The sequence below is a fragment of the Leiobunum rupestre genome, chromosome 1, assembly GCF_980474605.1.
Source record: "Leiobunum rupestre chromosome 1, qqLeiRupe1.1.hap1, whole genome shotgun sequence".
Classification (NCBI taxonomy): domain Eukaryota; kingdom Metazoa; phylum Arthropoda; class Arachnida; order Opiliones; family Sclerosomatidae; genus Leiobunum; species Leiobunum rupestre.
The window spans coordinates 83,732,241-83,757,701 of record NC_143384.1 but is presented as its reverse complement, the minus strand read 5'-3'; the positions used below and the strand labels follow the sequence as shown (position 1 = coordinate 83,757,701).

General features: G+C 40.5%; 24 non-coding genes across 24 annotated transcripts; all 24 read right to left on the bottom strand.

Annotated features, from left to right (window-relative positions):
- Positions 1–710: 710 nt before the first annotated feature.
- Positions 711–782, bottom strand: TRNAG-UCC (transfer RNA glycine (anticodon UCC)). Its single transcript has one exon. It is a non-coding gene; the product is annotated as a tRNA-Gly (tRNA).
- Positions 783–1,282: 500 nt separating this feature from the next.
- TRNAG-UCC (transfer RNA glycine (anticodon UCC)) lies at positions 1,283–1,354 on the bottom strand. Its single transcript has one exon. It is a non-coding gene; the product is annotated as a tRNA-Gly (tRNA).
- A 357-nt stretch (positions 1,355–1,711) lies between these two features.
- On the bottom strand, positions 1,712–1,783 carry TRNAG-UCC (transfer RNA glycine (anticodon UCC)). Its single transcript has one exon. It is a non-coding gene; the product is annotated as a tRNA-Gly (tRNA).
- A 786-nt stretch (positions 1,784–2,569) lies between these two features.
- Positions 2,570–2,641, bottom strand: TRNAG-UCC (transfer RNA glycine (anticodon UCC)). The gene has a single exon. It is a non-coding gene; the product is annotated as a tRNA-Gly (tRNA).
- Positions 2,642–2,855: 214 nt separating this feature from the next.
- TRNAR-UCU (transfer RNA arginine (anticodon UCU)) lies at positions 2,856–2,927 on the bottom strand. The gene has a single exon. It is a non-coding gene; the product is annotated as a tRNA-Arg (tRNA).
- A 367-nt stretch (positions 2,928–3,294) lies between these two features.
- TRNAG-GCC (transfer RNA glycine (anticodon GCC)) lies at positions 3,295–3,368 on the bottom strand. The gene has a single exon. It is a non-coding gene; the product is annotated as a tRNA-Gly (tRNA).
- Positions 3,369–3,439: 71 nt separating this feature from the next.
- TRNAG-UCC (transfer RNA glycine (anticodon UCC)) lies at positions 3,440–3,511 on the bottom strand. Its single transcript has one exon. It is a non-coding gene; the product is annotated as a tRNA-Gly (tRNA).
- Positions 3,512–4,011: 500 nt separating this feature from the next.
- On the bottom strand, positions 4,012–4,083 carry TRNAG-UCC (transfer RNA glycine (anticodon UCC)). The gene has a single exon. It is a non-coding gene; the product is annotated as a tRNA-Gly (tRNA).
- A 501-nt stretch (positions 4,084–4,584) lies between these two features.
- TRNAG-UCC (transfer RNA glycine (anticodon UCC)) lies at positions 4,585–4,656 on the bottom strand. The gene has a single exon. It is a non-coding gene; the product is annotated as a tRNA-Gly (tRNA).
- A 929-nt stretch (positions 4,657–5,585) lies between these two features.
- Positions 5,586–5,657, bottom strand: TRNAG-UCC (transfer RNA glycine (anticodon UCC)). The gene has a single exon. It is a non-coding gene; the product is annotated as a tRNA-Gly (tRNA).
- Positions 5,658–5,871: 214 nt separating this feature from the next.
- Positions 5,872–5,943, bottom strand: TRNAR-UCU (transfer RNA arginine (anticodon UCU)). Its single transcript has one exon. It is a non-coding gene; the product is annotated as a tRNA-Arg (tRNA).
- A 367-nt stretch (positions 5,944–6,310) lies between these two features.
- Positions 6,311–6,384, bottom strand: TRNAG-GCC (transfer RNA glycine (anticodon GCC)). The gene has a single exon. It is a non-coding gene; the product is annotated as a tRNA-Gly (tRNA).
- Positions 6,385–6,455: 71 nt separating this feature from the next.
- TRNAG-UCC (transfer RNA glycine (anticodon UCC)) lies at positions 6,456–6,527 on the bottom strand. The gene has a single exon. It is a non-coding gene; the product is annotated as a tRNA-Gly (tRNA).
- Positions 6,528–7,027: 500 nt separating this feature from the next.
- On the bottom strand, positions 7,028–7,099 carry TRNAG-UCC (transfer RNA glycine (anticodon UCC)). The gene has a single exon. It is a non-coding gene; the product is annotated as a tRNA-Gly (tRNA).
- A 929-nt stretch (positions 7,100–8,028) lies between these two features.
- Positions 8,029–8,100, bottom strand: TRNAG-UCC (transfer RNA glycine (anticodon UCC)). Its single transcript has one exon. It is a non-coding gene; the product is annotated as a tRNA-Gly (tRNA).
- Positions 8,101–9,299: 1,199 nt separating this feature from the next.
- TRNAG-UCC (transfer RNA glycine (anticodon UCC)) lies at positions 9,300–9,371 on the bottom strand. The gene has a single exon. It is a non-coding gene; the product is annotated as a tRNA-Gly (tRNA).
- Positions 9,372–10,292: 921 nt separating this feature from the next.
- TRNAG-UCC (transfer RNA glycine (anticodon UCC)) lies at positions 10,293–10,364 on the bottom strand. Its single transcript has one exon. It is a non-coding gene; the product is annotated as a tRNA-Gly (tRNA).
- A 1,199-nt stretch (positions 10,365–11,563) lies between these two features.
- TRNAG-UCC (transfer RNA glycine (anticodon UCC)) lies at positions 11,564–11,635 on the bottom strand. The gene has a single exon. It is a non-coding gene; the product is annotated as a tRNA-Gly (tRNA).
- Positions 11,636–12,842: 1,207 nt separating this feature from the next.
- On the bottom strand, positions 12,843–12,914 carry TRNAG-UCC (transfer RNA glycine (anticodon UCC)). The gene has a single exon. It is a non-coding gene; the product is annotated as a tRNA-Gly (tRNA).
- A 1,778-nt stretch (positions 12,915–14,692) lies between these two features.
- TRNAG-UCC (transfer RNA glycine (anticodon UCC)) lies at positions 14,693–14,764 on the bottom strand. The gene has a single exon. It is a non-coding gene; the product is annotated as a tRNA-Gly (tRNA).
- Positions 14,765–14,835: 71 nt separating this feature from the next.
- Positions 14,836–14,907, bottom strand: TRNAG-UCC (transfer RNA glycine (anticodon UCC)). The gene has a single exon. It is a non-coding gene; the product is annotated as a tRNA-Gly (tRNA).
- A 214-nt stretch (positions 14,908–15,121) lies between these two features.
- On the bottom strand, positions 15,122–15,193 carry TRNAG-UCC (transfer RNA glycine (anticodon UCC)). Its single transcript has one exon. It is a non-coding gene; the product is annotated as a tRNA-Gly (tRNA).
- A 1,072-nt stretch (positions 15,194–16,265) lies between these two features.
- Positions 16,266–16,337, bottom strand: TRNAG-UCC (transfer RNA glycine (anticodon UCC)). Its single transcript has one exon. It is a non-coding gene; the product is annotated as a tRNA-Gly (tRNA).
- Positions 16,338–16,551: 214 nt separating this feature from the next.
- On the bottom strand, positions 16,552–16,623 carry TRNAG-UCC (transfer RNA glycine (anticodon UCC)). The gene has a single exon. It is a non-coding gene; the product is annotated as a tRNA-Gly (tRNA).
- Positions 16,624–25,461: the final 8,838 nt, after the last annotated feature.

Sequence of the window (25,461 nt, the reverse complement as noted above, 5' to 3'; positions counted from 1 at the left end):
TAGCTTTAACCCGAACCCCAGGGTTTCAGGGACTATGCGCCGTACAACTTCTAATACGTCCCTTCGACCCTGAAGTAATATCATGGCGGTCGTTTCAAGGTGTGGTTTTGCTACGACCTATCCGAACCACGCGACGCTACGCGCAACAACCGAAATAATATCATCGTGAAAGGGGTTTCCAATTGATACTTGATAACAAGAATGCCTTTTGGCGAGCGGAGAATATGTAGGCAAAACTCTATTTACCTTGAAATTTCCGAAAAAACAAGTGGGTCACGCCGTGGCCCAAATATTAGTTACACAAGATTCTGGCAAGCAAGAACCACCTTTTTTTCCTTAAATTGTATTCCAGGGAATCGTTATAAAGGGAAATATCACTCACAAAACTCCACATCTTGATGGTGGTATAGTGGTGAGCATAGCTGCCTTCCAAGCAGTTGACCCGGGTCCGTTTCCCGGCCATGGCACGCGCAATCTTTTATTCCAGGGAATCGTGATAGTGAAATAACGTAACAAATATTATTATTCATAGCGATACACTAGAATAACATATAAAGAAGAAGCGCGTGCGACGGCCGGGAATCGACCTCGCGTCAACTGCTTGGCAGGCAGCTATGCTCACCACTATACCACCATCACGATGTGAAGTAGCTTGATCAATATTATTATTCATAGCGATACACTGGAATAACATATAAAGAAGAAGCGCGTGCGATGGCCGGGAATCGAACCCGGGTCAACAGCTTGGAAGGCAGCTATGCTCACCACTATACCACCATCGCGATGTGAAATATGTTGATAAATATTATTATTCATAGCGATACACTGGAATAACATACAACAAAGAATCGCGTGCGATAACCGGGAATCGAACCCGGGTCAACTGCTTGGAAGGCAGCTATGCTCACCACTATACCACTATCACGAGGTGAAATAACGTTACAAATATTATTATTTATAGCGATACACTGGAATAACATATAAAGAAGAAGCGCGTGCGCTGGCCGGGAATCGAACCCGGGTCAACTGCTTGGAAGGCAGCTTTGTTCACCACTAAACCACAGTCGCGATGTGAAATACCTTGATAAATATTATTATTTATAGCGATACACTGGAATAACATATAAAGAAGAAGCGCGTGCGATGGCAGGGAATCGAACGCAGGTCAACTGCGTGGAAGGCACCTATGCTCACCAATATACCACCATCGCGATGTGAAGTATTTTGATAAATATTATTATTCATAGCGATACACTGGAATAACATATAAAGAAGAAGCGCGTGCGATGGCCGGGAATCGAACCCGGGTCAACTGCTTGGAAGGCAGCTATGCTCACCACTATACCACCATCGCGATGTGATATATCTTGATAAATATTATTATTTATAGCGATACACTGGAATAACATATAAAGAAGAAGCGCGTGCGATGGCAGGAAATCGAACGCAGGTCAACTGCGTGGAAGGTAGCTACGCTCACCACTATACCACTATCACGAGGTGATGTAACGTTACAAATATTATTATTCATAGCGATACACTGGAATAACATATAAAGAAGAAGCGCGTGCGATGGCCGGGAATCGAACCCGGGTCAACTGCTTGGAAGGCAGCTATGCGCACCACTATACCACCATCGCGATGTGAAGTATCTTGATAAATATTATTATTCATAGCGATACACTGGAATAACATATAAAGAAGAAGCGCGTGCGATGGCCGGGAATCGAACCCGGGTCAACTGCTTGGAAGGCAGCTATGCTCACCACTATACCACCATCGCGATGTGATATATCTTGATAAATATTATTATTTATAGCGATACACTGGAATAACATATAAAGAAGAAGCGCGTGCGATGACAGGAAATCGAACGCAGGTCAACTGCGTGGAAGGCAGCTACGCTCACCACTATACCACTATCACGAGGTGATATAACGTTACAAATATTATTATTCATAGCGATACACTGGAATAACATATAAAGAAGAAGCGCGTGCGATGGCCGGGAATCGAACCCGGGTCAACTGCTTGGAAGGCAGCTATGCGCACCACTATACCACTATCACGAGGTGAAATAACGTTACAAATATTATTATTCATAGCGATACACTGGAATAACATATAAAGAAAAAGCGCTTACGATGGCCGGGAATCGACCCTGGGTCAACTGCTCGGAAGGCAGCTATGCTCACCACTATACCACCATCGCGATGTGAAGTATCTTGATCAATATTATTATTCATAGCGATACACTGGAATAACATATAAAGAAGAAGCGCGTGCGATGGCAGGAAATCGAACGCAGGTCAACTGCGTGGAAGGCAGCTACGCTCACCACTATACCACTATCACGAGGTGATATAACGTTACAAATATTATTATTCATAGCGATACACTGGAATAACATATAAAGAAGAAGCGCGTGTGATGGCCTGGAATCGAACCCGGGTCAACTGCTTGGAAGGCAGCTATGCGCACCACTATACCACTATCACGAGGTGAAATAACGTTACAAATATTATTATTCATAGCGATACACTGGAATAACATATAAAGAAGAAGCGCGTGCGATGGCCGGGAATCGAACCCGGGTCAACTGCTTGGAAGGCAGCTACGCTCACCACTATACCACCATCGCGATGTGAAGTATTTTGATAAATATTATTATTCATAGCGATACACTGGAATAACATATAAAGAAGAAGCGCGTGCGATGGCCGGGAATCGAAACCGGGTCAACTGCTTGGAAGGCAACTATGCTCACCACTATACCACCATCGCGATGTGATATATGTTGATAAATATTATTATTCATAGCGATACACTGGAATAACACATAAAGAAGAAGCGCGTGCGATGGCCGGGAATCGAACCCGGGTCAACTGCTTAGAAGGCAGCTATGCTCACCACTATACCACCATCGCGATGTGAAATGTGTTGATAAATATTATTATTCATAGCGATACACTGGAATAACATATAAAGAAGAAGCGCGTGCGATGGCCGGGAATCGAAACCGGGTCAAATGCTTGGAAGGCAGCTACGCTCACAACTATATATAGTGGTATACCACCATCACGATGTGAAGTATGTTGATAAATATTATTATTCATAGCGATCCACTGGAATAACATATAAAGAAAAAGCGCTTACGATGGCCGGGAATCGACACTGGGTCAACTGCTCGGAAGGCAGCTATGCTCACCACTATACCACCATCGCGATGTGAAGTATCTTGATCAATATTATTATTCATAGCGATACACTGGAATAACATATAAAGAAGAAGCGCGTGCGCTGGCCGGGAATCGAACCCGGGTCAACTGCTTGGCAGGCAGCTATGCTCACCACTATACCACCATCACGATGTGAAGTAGCCTGATCAATATTATTATTCATAGCGATACACTGGAATAACATATAAAGAAGAAGCGCGTGCGATGGCCGGGAATCGAACCCGGGTCAACAGCTTGGAAGGCAGCTATGCTCACCACTATACCACCATCGCGATGTAAAATATGTTGATAAATATTATTATTCATAGCGATACACTGGAATAACATACAACAAAGAATCGCGTGCGATAACCGGGAATCGAACCCGGGTCAACTGCTTGGAAGGCAGCTATGCTCACCACTATACCACTATCACGAGGTGAAATAACGTTACAAATATTATTATTTATAGCGATACACTGGAATAACATATAAAGAAGAAGCGCGTGCGCTGGCCGGGAATCGAACCCGGGTCAACTGCTTGGAAGGCAGCTTTGTTCACCACTAAACCACAGTCGCGATGTGAAATACCTTGATAAATATTATTATTTATAGCGATACACTGGAATAACATATAAAGAAGAAGCGCGTGCGATGGCAGGGAATCGAACGCAGGTCAACTGCGTGGAAGGCACCTATGCTCACCAATATACCACCATCGCGATGTGAAGTATCTTGATAAATATTATTATTCATAGCGATACACTGGAATAAAATATAAAGAAGAAGCGCGTGCGATGACCGGGAATCGAACCCGGGTCAACTGCTTGGAAGGCAGCTATGCTCACCACTATACCACCATCGCGATGTGATATATCTTGATAAATATTATTATTTATAGCGATACACTGGAATAACATATAGAGAAGAAGCGCGTGCGATAACCGGGAATCGAACCCGGGTCAACTGCTTGGAAGGCAGCTATGCTCACCACTATACCACTATCACGAGGTGAAATAACGTTACAAATATTATTATTTATAGCGATACACTGGAATAACATATAATGAAGAAGCGCGTGCGCTGGCCGGGAATCGAACCCGGGTCAACTGCTTGGAAGGCAGCTTTGTTCACCACTAAACCACCGTCGCGATGTGAAATACCTTGATAAATATTATTATTTATAGCGATACACTGGAATAACATATAAAGAAGAAGCGCGTGCGATGGCAGGGAATCGAACGCAGGTCAACTGCGTGGAAGGCACCTATGCTCACCAATATACCACCATCGCGATGTGAAGAAACCTTGATAAATATTATTATTCATAGCGATACACTGGAATAACATATAAAGAAGAAGCGCGTGCGATGGCCGGGAATCGAACCCGGGTCAACTGCTTGGAAGGCAGCTATGCTCACCACTATACCACCATCGCGATGTGATATATCTTGATAAATATTATTATTTATAGCGATACACTGGAATAACATATAAAGAAGAAGCGCGTGCGATGGCAGGAAATCGAACGCAGGTCAACTGCGTGGAAGGCAGCTACGCTCACCACTATACCACTATCACGAGGTGATATAACGTTACAAATATTATTATTCATAGCGATACACTGGAATAACATATAAAGAAGAAGCGCGTGCGATGGCCGGGAATCGAACCCGGGTCAACTGCTTGGAAGGCAGCTATGCGCACCACTATACCACTATCACGAGGTGAAATAACGTTACAAATATTATTATTCATAGCGATACACTGGAATAAAATATAAAGAAAAACCGCTTACGATGGCCGGGAATCGACCCTGGGTCAACTGCTCGGAAGGCAGCTATGCTCACCACTATACCACCATCGCGATGTGAAGTATCTTGATCAATATTATTATTCATAGCGATACACTGGAATAACATATAAAGAAGAAGCGCGTGCGATGGCAGGAAATCGAACGCAGGTCAACTGCGTGGAAGGCAGCTACGCTCACCACTATACCACTATCACGAGGTGATATAACGTTACAAATATTATTATTCATAGCGATACACTGGAATAACATATAAAGAAGAAGCGCGTGCGATGGCCGGGAATCGAACCCGGGTCAACTGCTTGGAAGGCAGCTATGCGCACCACTATACCACTATCACGAGGTGAAATAACGTTACAAATATTATTATTCATAGCGATACACTGGAATAACATATAAAGAAGAAGCGCGTGTGATGGCCTGGAATCGAACCCGGGTCAACTGCTTGGAAGGCAGCTATGCGCACCACTATACCACTATCACGAGGTGAAATAACGTTACAAATATTATTATTCATAGCGATACACTGGAATAACATATAAAGAAGAAGCGCGTGCGATGGCCGGGAATCGAACCCGGGTCAACTGCTTGGAAGGCAGCTACGCTCACCACTATACCACCATCGCGATGTGAAGTATCTTGATAAATATTATTATTCATAGCGATACACTGGAATAACATATAAAGAAGAAGCGCGTGCGATGGCCGGGAATCGAAACCGGGTCAACTGCTTGGAAGGCAACTATGCTCACCACTATACCACCATCGCGATGTGATATATGTTGATAAATATTATTATTCATAGCGATACACTGGAATAACACATAAAGAAGAAACGCGTGCGATGGCCGGGAATCGAACCCGGGTCAACTGCTTAGAAGGCAGCTATGCTCACCACTATACCACCATCGCGATGTGAAATGTGTTGATAAATATTATTATTCATAGCGATACACTGGAATAACATATAAAGAAGAAGCGCGTGCGATGGCCGGGAATCGAAACCGGGTCAAATGCTTGGAAGGCAGCTACGCTCACAACTATATATAGTGGTATACCACCATCACGATGTGAAGTATGTTGATAAATATTATTATTCATAGCGATCCACTGGAATAACATATAAAGAAAAAGCGCTTACGATGGCCGGGAATCGACACTGGGTCAACTGCTCGGAAGGCAGCTATGCTCACCACTATACCACCATCGCGATGTGAAGTATCTTGATCAATATTATTATTCATAGCGATACACTGGAATAACATATAAAGAAGAAGCGCGTGCGCTGGCCGGGAATCGAACCCGGGTCAACTGCTTGGCAGGCAGCTATGCTCACCACTATACCACCATCACGATGTGAAGTAGCTTGATCAATATTATTATTCATAGCGATACACTGGAATAACATATAAAGAAGAAGCGCGTGCGATGGCCGGGAATCGAACCCGGGTCAACAGCTTGGAAGGCAGCTATGCTCACCACTATACCACCATCGCGATGTGAAATATGTTGATAAATATTATTATTCATAGCGATACACTGGAATAACATACAACAAAGAATCGCGTGCGATAACCGGGAATCGAACCCGGGTCAACTGCTTGGAAGGCAGCTATGCTCACCACTATACCACTATCACGAGGTGAAATAACGTTACAAATATTATTATTTATAGCGATACACTGGAATAACATATAAAGAAGAAGCGCGTGCGCTGGCCGGGAATCGAACCCGGGTCAACTGCTTGGAGGGCAGCTTTGTTCACCACTAAACCACAGTCGCGATGTGAAATACCTTGATAAATATTATTATTTATAGCGATACACTGGAATAACATATAAAGAAGAAGCGCGTGCGATGGCAGGGAATCGAACGCAGGTCAACTGCGTGGAAGGCACCTATGCTCACCAATATACCACCATCGCGATGTGAAGTATCTTGATAAATATTATTATTCATAGCGATACACTGGAATAAAATATAAAGAAGAAGCGCGTGCGATGACCGGGAATCGAACCCGGGTCAACTGCTTGGAAGGCAGCTATGCTCACCACTATACCACCATCGCGATGTGATATATCTTGATAAATATTATTATTTATAGCGATACACTGGAATAACATATAAAGAAGAAGCGCGTGCGATAACCGGGAATCGAACCCGGGTCAACTGCTTGGAAGGCAGCTATGCTCACCACTATACCACTATCACGAGGTGAAATAACGTTACAAATATTATTATTTATAGCGATACACTGGAATAACATATAAAGAAGAAGCGCGTGCGCTGGCCGGGAATCGAACCCGGGTCAACTGCTTGGAAGGCAGCTTTGTTCACCACTAAACCACCGTCGCGATGTGAAATACCTTGATAAATATTATTATTTATAGCGATACACTGGAATAACATATAAAGAAGAAGCGCGTGCGATGGCAGGGAATCGAACGCAGGTCAACTGCGTGGAAGGCACCTATGCTCACCAATATACCACCATCGCGATGTGAAGTATCTTGATAAATATTATTATTCATAGCGATACACTGGAATAACATATAAAGAAGAAGCGCGTGCGATGGCCGGGAATCGAACCCGGGTCAACTGCTTGGAAGGCAGCTATGCTCACCACCATACCACCATCGCGATGTGATATATCTTGATAAATATTATTATTTATAGCGATACACTGGAATAACATATAAAGAAGAAGCGCGTGCGATGGCAGGAAATCGAACGCAGGTCAACTGCGTGGAAGGCAGCTACGCTCACCACTATACCACTATCACGAGGTGATATAACGTTACAAATATTATTATTCATAGCGATACACTGGAATAACATATAAAGAAGAAGCGCGTGCGATGGCCGGGAATCGAACCCGGGTCAACTGCTTGGAAAGCAGCTATGCGCACCACTATACCACTATCACGAGGTGAAATAACGTTACAAATATTATTATTCATAGCGATACACTGGAATAACATATAAAGAAGAAGCGCGTGCGATGGCCGGGAATCGAACCCGGGTCAACTGCTTGGAAGGCAGCTATGCTCACCACTATACCACCATCGCGATGTGATATATCTTGATAAATATTATTATTTATAGCGATACACTGGAATAACATATAAAGAAGAAGCGCGTGCGATGGCAGGAAATCGAACGCAGGTCAACTGCGTGGAAGGCAGCTACGCTCACCACTATACCGAGGTGATATAACGTTACAAATATTATTATTCATAGCGATACACTGGAATAACATATAAAGAAGAAGCGCGTGCGATGGCCGGGAATCGAACCCGGGTCAACTGCTTGGAAGGCAGCTATGCGCACCACTATACCACTATCACGAGGTGAAATAACGTTACAAATATTATTATTCATAGCGATACACTGGAATAACATATAAAGAAAAAGCGCTTACGATGGCCGGGAATCGACCCTGGGTCAACTGCTCGGAAGGCAGCTATGCTCACCACTATACCACCATCGCGATGTGAAGTATTTTGATCAATATTATTATTCATAGCGATACACTGGAATAACATATAAAGAAGAAGCGCGTGCGATGGCAGGAAATCGAACGCAGGTCAACTGCGTGGAAGGCAGCTACGCTCACCACTATACCGAGGTGATATAACGTTACAAATATTATTATTCATAGCGATACACTGGAATAACATATAAAGAAGAAACGCGTGCGACGGCCGGGAATCGACCTCGCGTCAACTGCTTGGAAGGCAGTTATGCTCACCACTATACCACCATCGCGATGTGAAATATCTTGATAAATATTATTATTTATAGCGATACACTGGAATAACATATAAAGAAGAAGCGCGTGCTATGGCCGGGAATCGAACTCGGGTCAAATTTTTGGAAGGCAGCTACGCTCACCACTATACTAAGATCGCGATGTGAAGTATCTTGATAAATATTATTATTCATAGCGATACACTGGAATAACATATAAAGAAGAAGCGCGTGCGATGGCCGGGAATCGAACCCGCGTCAACTGCTTGGAAGGCAACTTTGCTCACCACTATACCACCATCGCGATGTGATTTATGTTGATAAATATTATTATTCATAGCGATACACTGGAATAACATATAAAGAAGAAGCGCGTGCGATGGCCGGGAATCGAACCCGGGTCAACTGCTTGGAAGGCAGCTATGCGCACCACTATACCACTATCACGAGGTGAAATAACGTTACAAATATTATTATTCATAGCGATACACTGGAATAACATATAAAGAAGAAGCGCGTGCGATGGCCGGGAATCGAACCCGGGTCAACTGCTTGGAAGGCAGCTATGCTCACCACTATACCACCATCGCGATGTGATATATCTTGATAAATATTATTATTTATAGCGATACACTGGAATAACATATAAAGAAGAAGCGCGTGCGATTTCAGGAAATCGAACGCAGGTCAACTGCGTGGAAGGCAGCTACGCTCACCACTATACCGAGGTGATATAACGTTACAAATATTATTATTCATAGCGATACACTGGAATAACATATAAAGAAGAAGCGCGTGCGATGGCCGGGAATCGAACCCGGGTCAACTGCTTGGAAGGCAGCTATGCGCACCACTGTACCACTATCACGAGGTGAAATAAAGTTACAAATATTATTATTCATAGCGATACACTGGAATAACATATAAAGAAAAAGCGCTTACGATGGCCGGGAATCGACCCTGGGTCAACTGCTCGGAAGGCAGCTATGCTCACCACTATACCACCATCGCGATGTGAAGTATTTTGATCAATATTATTATTCATAGCGATACACTGGAATAACATATAAAGAAGAAGCGCGTGCGACGGCCGGGAATCGACCTCGCGTCAACTGCTTGGAAGGCAGTTATGCTCACCACTATACCACCATCGCGATGTGAAATATCTTGATAAATATTATTATTTATAGCGATACACTGGAATAACATATAAAGAAGAAGCGCGTGCTATGGCCGGGAATCGAGATCGGGTCAAATTTTTGGAAGGCAGCTACGCTCACCACTATACTACCATCGCGATGTGAAGTATCTTGATAAATATTATTATTCATAGCGATACACTGGAATAACATATAAAGAAGAAGCGCGTGCGATGGCCGGGAATCGAACCCGGGTCAACTGCTTGGAAAGCAGCTATGCGCACCACTATACCACTATCACGAGGTGAAATAACGTTACAAATATTATTATTCATAGCGATACACTGGAATAACATATAAAGAAGAAGCGCGTGCGATGGCCGGGAATCGAACCCGGGTCAACTGCTTGGAAGGCAGCTATGCTCACCACTATACCACCATCGCGATGTGATATATCTTGATAAATATTATTATTTATAGCGATACACTGGAATAACATATAAAGAAGAAGCGCGTGCGATGGCAGGAAATCGAACGCAGGTCAACTGCGTGGAAGGCAGCTACGCTCACCACTATACCGAGGTGATATAACGTTACAAATATTATTATTCATAGCGATACACTGGAATAACATATAAAGAAGAAGCGCGTGCGATGGCCGGGAATCGAACCCGGGTCAACTGCTTGGAAGGCAGCTATGCGCACCACTATACCACTATCACGAGGTGAAATAACGTTACAAATATTATTATTCATAGCGATACACTGGAATAACATATAAAGAAAAAGCGCTTACGATGGCCGGGAATCGACCCTGGGTCAACTGCTCGGAAGGCAGCTATGCTCACCACTATACCACCATCGCGATGTGAAGTATTTTGATCAATATTATTATTCATAGCGATACACTGGAATAACATATAAAGAAGAAGCGCGTGCGATGGCAGGAAATCGAACGCAGGTCAACTGCGTGGAAGGCAGCTACGCTCACCACTATACCGAGGTGATATAACGTTACAAATATTATTATTCATAGCGATACACTGGAATAACATATAAAGAAGAAACGCGTGCGACGGCCGGGAATCGACCTCGCGTCAACTGCTTGGAAGGCAGTTATGCTCACCACTATACCACCATCGCGATGTGAAATATCTTGATAAATATTATTATTTATAGCGATACACTGGAATAACATATAAAGAAGAAGCGCGTGCTATGGCCGGGAATCGAACTCGGGTCAAATTTTTGGAAGGCAGCTACGCTCACCACTATACTACCATCGCGATGTGAAGTATCTTGATAAATATTATTATTCATAGCGATACACTGGAATAACATATAAAGAAGAAGCGCGTGCGATGGCCGGGAATCGAACCCGCGTCAACTGCTTGGAAGGCAACTTTGCTCACCACTATACCACCATCGCGATGTGATTTATGTTGATAAATATTATTATTCATAGCGATACACTGGAATAACATATAAAGAAGAAGCGCGTGCGATGGCCGGGAATCGAACCCGGGTCAACTGCTTGGAAGGCAGCTATGCGCACCACTATACCACTATCACGAGGTGAAATAACGTTACAAATATTATTATTCATAGCGATACACTGGAATAACATATAAAGAAGAAGCGCGTGCGATGGCCGGGAATCGAACCCGGGTCAACTGCTTGGAAGGCAGCTATGCTCACCACTATACCACCATCGCGATGTGATATATCTTGATAAATATTATTATTTATAGCGATACACTGGAATAACATATAAAGAAGAAGCGCGTGCGATGGCAGGAAATCGAACGCAGGTCAACTGCGTGGAAGGCAGCTACGCTCACCACTATACCGAGGTGATATAACGTTACAAATATTATTATTCATAGCGATACACTGGAATAACATATAAAGAAGAAGCGCGTGCGATGGCCGGGAATCGAACCCGGGTCAACTGCTTGGAAGGCAGCTATGCGCACCACTGTACCACTATCACGAGGTGAAATAAAGTTACAAATATTATTATTCATAGCGATACACTGGAATAACATATAAAGAAAAAGCGCTTACGATGGCCGGGAATCGACCCTGGGTCAACTGCTTGGAAGGCAGTTATGCTCACCACTATACCACCATCGCGATGTGAAATATCTTGATAAATATTATTATTTATAGCGATACACTGGAATAACATATAAAGAAGAAGCGCGTGCTATGGCCGGGAATCGAACTCGGGTCAAATTTTTGGAAGGCAGCTACGCTCACCACTATACTACCATCGCGATGTGAAGTATCTTGATAAATATTATTATTCATAGCGATACACTGGAATAACATATAAAGAAGAAGCGCGTGCGATGGCCGGGAATCGAACCCGGGTCAACTGCTTGGAAGGCAGCTATGCGCACCACTATACCACTATCACGAGGTGAAATAACGTTACAAATATTATTATTCATAGCGATACACTGGAATAACATATAAAGAAAAAGCGCTTACAATGGCCGGGAATCGACCCTGGGTCAACTGCTCGGAAGGCAGCTATGCTCACCACTATACCACCATCGCGATGTGAAGTATTTTGATCAATATTATTATTCATAGCGATACACTGGAATAACATATAAAGAAGAAGCGCGTGCGACGGCCGGGAATCGACCTCGCGTCAACTGCTTGGAAGGCAGTTATGCTCACCACTATACCACCATCGCGATGTGAAATATCTTGATAAATATTATTATTTATAGCGATACACTGGAATAACATATAAAGAAGAAGCGCGTGCTATGGCCGGGAATCGAACTCGGGTCAAATTTTTGGAAGGCAGCTACGCTCACCACTATACTACCATCGCGATGTGAAGTATCTTGATAAATATTATTATTCATAGCGATACACTGGAATAACATATAAAGAAGAAGCGCGTGCGATGGCCGGGAATCGAACCCGGGTCAACTGCTTGGAAGGCAACTATGCTCACCACTATACCACCATCGCGATGTGATTTATGTTGATAAATATTATTATTCATAGCGATACACTGGAATAACATATAAAGAAGAAGCGCGTGCGATTGCCGGGAATCGAACCCGGGTCAACTGCTTGGAAGGCAGCTATGCGCACCACTATAGCACTATCACGAGGTGAAATAACGTTACAAATATTATTATTCATAGCGATACACTGGAATAACATATAAAGAAGAAGCGCGTGCGATGGCCGGGAATCGAACCCGGGTCAACTGCTTGGAAGGCAGCTATGCTCACAACTATACCACCATCGCGATGTGATATATCTTGATAAATATTATTATTTATAGCGATACACTGGAATAACATATAAAGAAGAAGCGCGTGCGATGGCAGGAAATCGAACGCAGGTCAACTGCGTGGAAGGCAGCTACGCTCACCACTATACCGAGGTGATATAACGTTACAAATATTATTATTCATAGCGATACACTGGAATAACATATAAAGAAGAAGCGCGTGCGATGGCCGGGAATCGAACCCGGGTCAACTGCTTGGAAGGCAGCTATGCGCACCACTGTACCACTATCACGAGGTGAACTAACGTTACAAATATTATTATTCATAGCGATACACTGGAATAACATATAAAGAAAAAGCGCTTACGATGGCCGGGAATCGACCCTGGGTCAACTGCTCGGAAGGCAGCTATGCTCACCACTATACCACCATCGCGATGTGAAGTATTTTGATCAATATTATTATTCATAGCGATACACTGGAATAACATATAAAGAAGAAGCGCGTGCGACGGCCGGGAATCGACCTCGCGTCAACTGCTTGGAAGGCAGTTATGCTCACCACTATACCACCATCGCGATGTGAAATATCTTGATAAATATTATTATTTATAGCGATACACTGGAATAACATATAAAGAAGAAGCGCGTGCTATGGCCGGGAATCGAACTCGGGTCAAAGTTTTGGAAGGCAGCTACGCTCACCACTATACTACCATCGCGATGTGAAGTATCTTGATAAATATTATTATTCATAGCGATACACTGGAATAACATATAAAGAAGAAGCGCGTGCGATGGCCGGGAATCGAACCCGGTCAACTGCTTGGAAGGCAACTATGCTCACCACTATACCACCATCGCGATGTGATTTATGTTGATAAATATTATTATTCATAGCGATACACTGGAATAACATATAAAGAAGAAGCGCGTGCGATGGCCGGGAATCGAACCCGGGTCAACTGCTTGGAAGGCAGCTATGCGCACCACTATACCACTATCACGAGGTGAAATAACGTTACAAATATTATTATTCATAGCGATACACTGGAATAACATATAAAGAAAAGGCGCTTACGATGGCCGGGAATCGACCCTGGGTCAACTGCTCGGAAGGCAGCTATGCTCACCACTATACCACCATCGCGATGTGAAGTATCTTGATCAATATTATTATTCATAGCGATACACTGGAATAACATATAAAGAAAAAGCGCTTACGATGGCCGGGAATCGACCCTGGGTCAACTGCTCGGAAGGCAGCTATGCTCACCACTATACCACCATCGCGATGTGAAGTATTTTGATAAATATTATTATTTATAGCGATACACTGGAATAACATATAAAGAAGAAGCGCGTGCTATGGCCGGGAATCGAACTCGGGTCAAATTTTTGGAAGGCAGCTACGCTCACCACTATACTACCATCGCGATGTGAAGTATCTTGATAAATATTATTATTCATAGCGATACACTGGAATAACATATAAAGAAGAAGCGCGTGCGATGGCCGGGAATCGAACCCGGGTCAACTGCTTGGAAGGCAACTATGCTCACCACTATACCACCATCGCGATGTGATTTATGTTGATAAATATTATTATTCATAGCGATACACTGGAATAACATATAAAGAAGAAGCGCGTGCGATGGCCGGGAATCGAACCCGGGTCAACTGCTTGGAAGGCAGCTATGCTCACCACTATACCACCATCGCGATGTGAAGTAACTTGATAAATATTATTATTCATAGCGATACACTGGAATAACATATAAAGAAGAAGCGCGTGCGATGGCCGGGAATCGAAACCGGGTCAACTGCTTGGAAGGCAACTATGCTCACCACTATACCACCATCGCGATGTGATATATGTTGATAAATATTATTATTCATAGCGATACACTGGAATAACACATAAAGAAGAAGCGCGTGCGATGGCCGGGAATCGAACCCGGGTCAACTGCTTGGAAGGCAACTATGCTCACCACTATACCACCATCGCGATGTGAAATGTGTTGATCAATATTATTATTCATAGCGATACACTGGAATAACATATAAAGAAGAAGCGCGTGCGCTGGCCGGGAATCGAACCCGGGTCAACTGCTTGGCAGGCAGCTATGCTCTCCACTATACCACCATCGCGATGTGAAGTATCTTGATAAATATTATTATTCATAGCGATACACTGGAATAAAATATAAAGAAAAAGCGCTTACGATGGCCGGGAATCGACCCTGGGTCAACTGCTCGGAAGGCACCTATGCTCACCACTATACCACCATCGCGATGTGAAGTATCTTGATCAATATTATTATTCATAGCGATACACTGGAATAACATATAAAGAAGAAGCGCGTGCGACGGCCGGGAATCGACCTCGCATCAACTGCTTGGAAGGCAGTTATGCTCACCACTATACTACCATCGCGATGTGAAGTATCTTGATAAATATTATTATTCATAGCGATACACTGGAATAACATATAAAGAAGAAGCGCGTGCGATGGCCGGGAATCGAACCCGGGTCAACTGCTTGGAAGGCAGCTATGCGCACCACTATACCACTATCACGAGGTGAAATAACGTTACAAATATTATTATTCATAGCGATACACTGGAATAACATATAAAGAAAAAGCGCTTACAATGGCCGGGAATCGACCCTGGGTCAACTGCTCGGAAGGCAGCTATGCTCACCACTATACCACCATCGCGATGTGAAGTATTTTGATCAATATTATTATTCATAGCGATACACTGGAATAACATATAAAGAAGAAGCGCGTGCGACGGCCGGGAATCGACCTCGCGTCAACTGCTTGGAAGGCAGTTATGCTCACCACTATACCACCATCGCGATGTGAAATATCTTGATAAATATTATTATTTATAGCGATACACTGGAATAACATATAAAGAAGAAGCGCGTGCTATGGCCGGGAATCGAACTCGGGTCAAATTTTTGGAAGGCAGCTACGCTCACCACTATACTACCATCGCGATGTGAAGTATCTTGATAAATATTATTATTCATAGCGATACACTGGAATAACATATAAAGAAGAAGCGCGTGCGATGGCCGGGAATCGAACCCGGGTCAACTGCTTGGAAGGCAACTATGCTCACCACTATACCACCATCGCGATGTGATTTATGTTGATAAATATTATTATTCATAGCGATACACTGGAATAACATATAAAGAAGAAGCGCGTGCGATTGCCGGGAATCGAACCCGGGTCAACTGCTTGGAAGGCAGCTATGCGCACCACTATAGCACTATCACGAGGTGAAATAACGTTACAAATATTATTATTCATAGCGATACACTGGAATAACATATAAAGAAGAAGCGCGTGCGATGGCCGGGAATCGAACCCGGGTCAACTGCTTGGAAGGCAGCTATGCTCACCACTATACCACCATCGCGATGTGATATATCTTGATAAATATTATTATTTATAGCGATACACTGGAATAACATATAAAGAAGAAGCGCGTGCGATGGCAGGAAATCGAACGCAGGTCAACTGCGTGGAAGGCAGCTACGCTCACCACTATACCGAGGTGATATCACGTTACAAATATTATTATTCATAGCGATACACTGGAATAACATATAAAGAAGAAGCGCGTGCGATGGCCGGGAATCGAACCCGGGTCAACTGCTTGGAAGGCAGCTATGCGCACCACTGTACCACTATCACGATGTGAACTAACGTTACAAATATTATTATTCATAGCGATACACTGGAATAACATATAAAGAAAAAGCGCTTACGATGGCCGGGAATCGACCCTGGGTCAACTGCTCGGAAGGCAGCTATGCTCACCACTATACCACCATCGCGATGTGAAGTATTTTGATCAATATTATTATTCATAGCGATACACTGGAATAACATATAAAGAAGAAGCGCGTGCGACGGCCGGGAGAGATAAGGGAGTGCGTATGCCGATAAGGGGCACCTGCGGGCGGGTGAAACGGGCCCCTATAGGGGCCCCCCTTTTGCGGCAATATTCGGCGGGGTCAAAAGGTTAGCTGATTTACGAGGTCAATAGGTTATCTGCCCCTATGGACACGATGCAAACAGCCGTTAAAAGAGGGTGAAACAGGCCCCTATAGGGCCCCCATTTTGCGTACATTTTCGGCGGGGTCAAAAGGTTAGCTGTTTTACGAGGTTGATTTACTATGTTAGGTCAATAGGTTATCTGCCCCTATGGTGGTGACACGATGTTATGCAAACAGCCGGCCCGTCATAGTTAATAGCTGGAGGCACCCCATTTTAGGTCAAAAGGTTAGCTGATTTACGATGTTATAACCCATAAAACCCAGGTGCTAACCCATTATAGGTCAATAGGTTATCTGCCCCTATGGCGGTGACATGATGTTATGCAAACAGCCGGCCCGTCATAGTTAATAGCTGGAGGCACCCCATTTTAGGTCAAAAGGTTAGATGATTTACGATGTTATAACCCATAAAACCCAGGTGCTAACCCATTATAGGTCAACAGGTTATCTCCCCCTATGGTGGTGACACGATGTTATGCAAACAGCCGGCCCGTCATAGTTAATAGCTGGAGGCACCCCCATTTTAGGTCAAAAGGTTAGATGATTTACGATGTTATAACCCATAAAACCCAGGTGTTAACCCATTTTAGGTCAATAGGTTATCTGCCCCTATTCGGCAGGCGGTGTGGACTGACACGATGTTATGCAAACAGCCTACCCGTCATAGTGAATGTCTGGCACCTGTCTTTCGAGTTGGTAATAAATAGTTCAATGGGTTTTCGCCGACAAACACTTTCAAACACTTTCGGGCCCCTAAGGGTTGTAAAAGGGTACCGTAAAATAGCGGGTGGTCATCGGTAAAAGTGTTTTGGAAAAAAAGAGCAGAGTGTATACAAATTATAAGGTTTTATTATTGCTCCCAATCGCTAGAAATTGGCTTTTTTTTCCCATTCACTATAAATCGCAGCAGTTTGCCAGAATTAGTTTTATCTCTCCGAAATAATTAATGTACCCAAAATTGGACCGCCAGTTTATTATTCTTTTTAGGGGGATCTCTATGGGCGTTTAACATTACAATAAAGCTAAAAGGTCCAGTTTGGGGTACATTTGGTCCGAAATGGGGTACATAGGGGCGAAAATGGTGACTTTGGTCGTTTTTAGGGTACATTTGGTCCATTTGGGTCCATTTTAGGGTACATCCGAATTGCAATTGGAAAAACGAAGAGCCGTAATTTGTTCCACTCATCCCTAAACTCCTTAAATTTATTGCTATAATTTATTTATCGCTGGCGAACCCTAGAATATAATTAATAAGGAAAAGTTATTTAAATTTAATTTAGAACTTTTGTTTACATGATTACGACTAATCCGATATGATATATAATCCGTTTAAATCGTAATTTATCTATATAATTGTAATTAATTCGACATTTTAAAGGGTTGAAACGAACTACCTTCTGCAACTTGTATAAATAATTTAATTAAAAGTTCTAACTCACGTATTTGTAGTGTCTAGCCGCAGTATCGTCTGACATACGAGGGACAGCGACTTCCCACCCCACCACACCCCACAGTCGCATTCGAATCTTCTTTAACTAAGAACTCTCTGCATAATTAATTTTTATAAAGTAAAAAAATAACCTTATTAATAGTTAATTAATAAGATATATAAATAATTATGCTTTATATGCTTTACGTAATGTGTTTACTTCTATATTAAGCTATTTTAAATACCATTATTGGGCTCAAGTACATACCATAAATATAATATAGCAAATTTGAGGGTGTGTATTGACAATATAAATACCAAAACAGTAAAAAAAAATAACCTTGTTTAGCGTTTTTCGATTAGAAATTTATTATCAATGATCGTTATATAGTGATATACCATTTCTTATCTTGATAAGTTTACAGATAGAGGTAACCATTATTACGTTACAATGCGGTTTTTGTTATGGAACCAATGACAATAAGCTTTAAAATTTGCTTATCTTTGAAAAAAGTCTCTTATTTCCAAGAACTATCTTATCGTGTGTAGATGCTCTAGAATTTTTAAAGAGGAAATGGCTGTGCGATATAATATTATTTTGGCGTATTTCAATAGGTTTTTCTATAAAATGTTCAACGGCCGGTCTCCGTCACGCAACGCCAACTTCACTAATAAAAGTTGCCAGTACTTTTTTATTTCCTCTTGGCCATCGAAATCTCATATGTATCTAGAATGCTGCCGCCGACGGCCGAGCTTGTCGCCAGTTCGTTTTGAACCTTCAGCCAATGAGAGGCCGTAGAGTGGTTCCACCAAGGAGGATAATAATTCTCCTTGGTAAATATAATAAAATAGAAACTTACTTTTTTTTCTCTTTGACGGTACAAACAGAAACAATATTTCCATCAACGCGACTTCCCACCCCACCACACCCCACAGTCGCATTCGAATCTTCTTTAACTAAGAACTCTCTGCATAATTAATTTTTATAAAGTAAAAAAATAACCTTATTAATAGTTAATTAATAAGCTATATAAATAATTATGCTTTATATGCTTTACGTAATGTGTTTACTTCTATATTAAGCTATTTTAAATACCATTATTGTCTCAAGTACATACCATAAATATAATATAGCAAATTTGAGTGTGTGTGTTGACAATATAAATACCAAAACAGTAAAAAAAAAATAACCTTGTTTAGCGTTTTACGATTAGAAATTTATTATCAATGATCGTTATATAGTGATATACCATTTCTTATCTTGATAAGTTTACAGATAGATGTAACCATTATTACGTTACAATGCGGTTTTTATTATGGAACCAATGACAATAAGCTTTAAAATTTGCTTATCTTTGAAAAAAGTCTCTTATTTCCAAGAACTTGTATAATTATCTAGAATGTACTAGAGCTATTAGATATTTTGGATGAAAGGCGATCTAAAATTTATGCTTGTTTACTTAATTATTTCATTTAACCTCATTTTGGGTATGATCACTCTAGTACAAACATTGATCATAATCGATATCCTGAAACAATCATCAAATTGATAATATTATATTTTTAATGATTAATTAATCGCTTGTTTTATTTTTTATTACCTTAAGACATTTTCTCGTTATTTAATAAATTAATTGTACATTATTTATCGTTATTTAGTTTTTTGTCTATGATTATTTGATAAAAAACGTCTCTTATTCACAAGAACTTGTATATTTATCGAGAATGTACTAGCGCTATTAGATATTTTGGAGGAAAGGCGATCTAAAATTTATGTCTATTTACTTAATTATTCCATTTCACTCTAGCCTTAACCCAACCAGTGTTTATTCTTTATATTTAAATAAAGCATATGATGTTTTTTATATTGACAATATTCCGATTAAACAGAAGCGAAGATATAAGAAAAGGTTTTTATTGGAATATCCATTTCAGAAGACCAACGTCAGTGAATGAATTGGGCTAAATTTGGAATGATGTAATGAATAAGGGAATTATACATAACATAAAACTGAATTGTTGGAAGATACAGGGTTATATCAAATGAAGGTGCTGAATAAGTAAACGTTATCTGAAACACTTAACTTGGAAGAAAATCAAAATAGGGCTGATATTATTTCTACCCTCAGAACCCACATTTTATACTTTATATACGGAGATCCCTCAAAAATCGAGAACAGTTTATGAATAGACTCGGTTCGAGTAAAACGTATGTGTTTGTCTTCTTCGAATATAATCCAAATGGGTCGAAACAAATATATTCAGTGTCCAAGTTGCGAGAAACGAATACGTGGCTATAGATTAAGAACCCATAAATGTAAACGTACATCGTGTACAACATGCAATAAATCGTTTAAATCACAACTGAGTCGGCATATTAGACGGTGCAGTCTAAGCCCTCACAAAGTAAACTTGGGTAAAGTAGAAGCGGAAATTGATAAACAACGAGTCCGCGCAGAAGCCGTTGCTCGATCGGGACTACCATCGCATCTTTTTGGAAATTTGACAAGTGCTTGGGTGGAACAAATGAAAACCCCTAAACGAATAAACAAAGATATAGAACTTAGACCATGGCAGAAAAGTTTATTGGAACATTTAATTCTCTCAGACCGAAAAATAATATTTGTAATAGGAAAAGATGGAAATGAAGGAAAATCGTGGATGTTAAATTACTTGAAATCCCGTAACCCCGACTTTGTACATTGTCAGCAAGTGACAGTTTCGGGGAGTGAAATGCTTTTTCAATTGAAAAAAGTTTGCTCTGGTGTGAACCACTTTTTCTTTAACACCTTGAGAAGTATAAAAATATGCGACGAACACTTGGCAGTATTTGAAAGTTTAAAAGATGGTGAAATTGTTAGTACGAAATATAATTGTGTGAGTATAAATATTAGTACTCCAAATGTAGTTTGTGTTTTTGGAAATTATATGCCTGAATCTTACGGTTTAAGTTCTGATAGAATTGTACGATTTTATATAAAAAATAATTATTTATGTAAAAATTAATTATGAAATATGTATAGTAGAAATGTTAATATAAAATTTGCATAATTGAGGACGTGTGAATATAAAAATAGTAAACTTAAGGTTGTTTGTGTTTAATTCCCGATTTTTTTGGTATATGTTCATATTATAGCCGTCCTCAGGTTATCTATATAAAAACAAATGGTTGTACAAAAAAATGAAAAGAAAGAATAATAAAATTGTTGATTTAAACCAGAAAAGGTATGTCGGTCAAATGTTTGAGTTTTCTTAAATTTATTTCATATACATTTCTACATGTTTTAATTTCACTGTAATAAAGTCTCTAACACTTATGAATAGATAATTGTATAATTGATTTACAAGTTATTAGAGTTAGAAATTTAGTCTTAGCAATTGTTTTTTCACGCTTTATTTAAGTCAAGCAATAACATTTTTAAAAATGAAAGCTGTTAAACGAAATAAAATAAGCATTTCTGAACTTTTTATATTAATTATGTTTTATTATTTATAACGATATGGATTTCAATACATTTGAAGAAGCGAGTAAACTCAGCTTATCAGACTTGGGCAAAGTGGTTTTTAATTGATGGTGTTATATAATAAAATATACTTCAGCTTTTGAATAAGATTTTTTTCTATCCAACCGATATCCTTTATATAAAAACTGAAGTAATTTATCCATTCAATTCAACAAGCATTAAAAAACCCGGTTCAAGTCAGAATAGCTGTGCAAAGTACTAATAACGTAGAAAATGTTTTGGGGGTTCCATTGACCTGATGAAAAATTTTCATAAGATAAAGTTACTGGACTGATGGAAGCTTCAGTGTTTTCAGAGCGAAGTCTTAATTGCATATTCTAAGTTTTTTTAAAAACAAGTTTATTTCTAAAAATGAAAAGGACATGTTTTATCGGGGGCAAACTTTTTCCGTGTGAATGGAGAAATGATAATTAAAGAGTTAGCTATTTACGATACGGAAACGGAGAAGCATAACGTCTGGACCTTTAAACCACCATATCCATATTCCAGTCTTACGGAAGACGATAAATGGCATTGTAGATGGTTGTATTGGAACATTTGTGATCTCCGTTGGGACGACGGACAGGAAGACTACAACAGCCTAGGAGCCATCGCGAATTATATAAAAGAACAAGGGTTAAAGTTTTTTTTGGAAAGGTTTAGTAAAGGCCAAAGTTTTATCGGATTTCATAGGAGTTAACGTCAAGAACGTCGAGGATTTAGACTGTCCTACCATTCTTTGTATAAGTGCTCCTAAACATTGTCATTTTCACCGTGACCCTAATAATTTCGCCGTTGTGAAATCTCACAAAATCGCTGTGTGGTACCGAAAAATCGTGTGTAAGAAAATATAAGTCGTTTTAAGATTATTTTTGCTACTTTTTCATCACATTGGTTTTACGTTATGTCTGTTTTCTAAAATTACGTTTCTTAAATAGCGTAACGTATTAAAGTTGAATAAAGAGTTTTTCATTTTATTTTAATTTTAGTGTTTTTATAATATCTTTCTGACTACATGTGTATTGTTTAACTTCTTTCATTTTTAAAAATGAAATTGCTTGATTTAAATAAAGCGTGAAAATTATTAGTTTCGAAATGATATTTACAAATCTTATCCAATCTAAAGTCCATCGTTCGGGTATTAGTAAGTATTTCATACAAACTAACTTAATTAAGTATTTTTAGAAGTGAAGAGAAAACACATTGTGAAAAACCAAATGAAAAGAGACTTTAAACGGTTTTAAAAATCTTAATATATATATTTAAAAAATCCAACGTTTCGGCAGTGTAGCATATGAAAGTATTAAGTTTCAAAAAGTGCATTTAAATTGAAGTGAGGCCTATTTTGGGATTCCCCTTGTTCCTCCTTCTTTCATCTCAGCATGTTTCCCCTTTTATCATGGTTTCTCTCCAAAAAATAGCCAAAAATCTTAAATCAGTAGGTCTCGATCCTATTTATCACCCACCGCCCAAATTGTCAGCTTTATTATGTAATAACAAAGAACCAACAAGGCCATCATTTATAAAATCTCCCGTGTTTGTGGTGATTATTACATGGGGGGGGGGGGCAATGCCGTAGCCCATTTCATCAAAGGCGTAAAGAGCCCCAAAATTATAAACAACCCGTACAATAATTCTCCCCCTTAGCGAACACCTTCGTGTTTTTGGTGCCATAATGCTAGATGGGACTCAATAGACATACTAGCTCAACCCAAAATTACATAAAACTCATTTCAATGTACGCGAATCCATCGAAATTTAAAAAAATAAATCTGCGCGATGTTTAAACCGTGACGATGGTTCCCTTTAACGTAGCCACGTTTTCTCCACTTTTTAAAACGTGTTTATGGTCCTCACCCTCTCACACACACACACACACACAACAAACCAATTCATCCTCTCGCAGAATCCACCATTCCGACATAAAAGCCTCGAGCGCGAACGAAGATATCGAGCCCATATAACACTTCTACGGGGGTCGACTCGCCTTTGAGAAAAAACGCTCGCGGCTAAAGAACAGTAGCCTCCACTATATGTATGCATAAATATTTTTTCGTCCCAAAGTTTTACCATCGTACTGTCAGACTTGTAAAAATCCCATGAAGAAGGAGGAACAGTTCCTCCGAAACGTTCGATTTTTTAAATAAATATATTGTGAATTTTAAAAACGGTTAAAGTCTCTTTTCACTAAGTATTTTTAAATATTTGAATATCGGAATTGTATTTCGTTGCGTTAAAAGTAGAGTTTAGATGTATAGTCGTTTTAAGAAATACTCGTGATATAGGTTCAAGTGCCAAGCATATTTAAGTACTACAATGATATTAAAATAAAGTTTAAAAATATTTCCATTCTACGTTACTTTAACAAAGAATATTCTATGACGTCAAAACACACAAATCCATGTTTCAAAGTCAAATTAACCGCGCAAAACACTTAAATCTATGTTTTCATTTGATTTTTAAATTAACCGCGACGCGCCCCCAGACCGCGCCCCCCCGAGAAATCCGCGCCCCAGACCGCGTCTCCCCAGGGGAAATCAGGGCACGCGCGCAAGACGGCGAGGTGGGGAGGGTAGCATGTCTTATGGGAAACCAAAGTCATTTTAAAATTTGTTTCAGCTTCAATTTTAAATATATATATAATTAAACAAAATAAAAGAAAGAAATAAAAAATGTAAAAAACATAGTTTGAAAATATGGTCGTTGTCGGAATTCGCGAACATATCGGGTCCTCTAGCTAAGCGCGATTCCACCTTTGAGGTCGGGGATGGTTAACTTTTATGCACTAGATAAAGCTCTCAAAATTATTCGTAAAACGTTTTGATCAAGTAATTTATATTTCTGTATTATCCGATTACGCGCACCGCCCAGGTTATGACTTTTTACGCGTTCTATCTGTTTGTATTTGGATTTTTTAGCCATTTCTATCTGGGTTGAAAAGGAACGAGTGGGCTCGAAAAAGCTTCCCCAATATTCTTTTTAATAAAAGTTTATTTTAAACCATGAAGTATCTGTCTCTATAGTATATTAATTACTATTTACTAGTTTAAATTAACCATGGTTAAATATTGCGTTTAGTCATTACTTACTATTATCATTAAACTACGTTAGTCAAAACTTACTATTAGCGTTTAGCTACTTTAGTCATTACATATTATTATCTTAAACCTCCACGAGTTATTATCGAAAGGGGAAAACCGATGAGCTCCGGGAAGTATTTGCGTCGACGTCGCCGGTATGTCCTTTTTGCCCTAGCGGAAACC